Below are 981 nucleotides of genomic sequence, written 5' to 3'. Positions count from 1 at the left end.
AGCTAAACATCAATTTACTTGGCTTCTGATTCTGATTCTGTGGATCAGCAGTTTGGGCTGGGCTCAGTGAGGCAGACTGGCTGATTTGAGGTGGGACCACTCATACATTTGCAATCAGTTGCATTATTGGCTGGGGATGGGCTGGCCTAGTATGGCTCAGATGGAAGAGTTCTAGGCTGCCCATGGAGGCTCTCATCCCCCAGCTGGCCAGCCCTGGCTTGTTCTCAGAGCAACTGCAGGCGTCCCCAGAGTGAGGGAGGGCCAGGCTCAGAATCGTCATATTGTTACCCCACTGTGCTCCACTGGTCAAGCAAGTCACAAGGACAACCCAGATTCAAGGAAAGGGAAATAGAAATCTCATGACGGAAGAAATGCAAAGTCACTTGCAAAAGATTTCTGCCATCTTCTGTTCTCCATTTGCCATGCTGTGGTAGACTGCAAAAATGGGCACAAATTATTTACATCCCTAAAAGGTCCCACAACCAGTGGGGAAGTGGGTAAGGACGTGGGACTGGAACACAGTCTGATTCCAAAGCTCTTGGACAGCAATATGTGGAGAATCCATACTGCCCTTCCTCCAGCCTCTTGAGGCTAAATATGTGCCTTCCTGGCCGCCACATGGAGTGGGAATACAAAATTCCAGCGAAACTTGACCTTTCTGGGCAGCTGCCTTTTCTTCTTTTCTATCTTCCTTTCTAAAAAAAAAGTTTTTAAATAATTTTACTCATTTATTTTTGGCTGTGCTGGGTCTTCGATGCTGTGCAGGCTTTTCTCTAGTTGCGGTGAGCAGGGCTACTCTCTAACTACAGTGTGCGGGCTTCTTACTGCGGTGGCTTCTCTTGTGGAGCACGGACTTTAGGGCATGTGTATTTCAGTAGTTCTGGCTCTCGGGCTCTAGAGCACAGGCTTAGTTGCTCCACAGCATGTGGGATCTTCCCAGATCAGGGATGGAACTCGTGTCTCCTGCATCGGCAGGCAGAT

The sequence above is a fragment of the Bos taurus genome, chromosome 11 (assembly GCF_002263795.3).
Source record: "Bos taurus isolate L1 Dominette 01449 registration number 42190680 breed Hereford chromosome 11, ARS-UCD2.0, whole genome shotgun sequence".
Lineage (NCBI taxonomy): Eukaryota > Metazoa > Chordata > Mammalia > Artiodactyla > Bovidae > Bos > Bos taurus.
Note: the sequence above shows the minus strand (reverse complement) of the source record.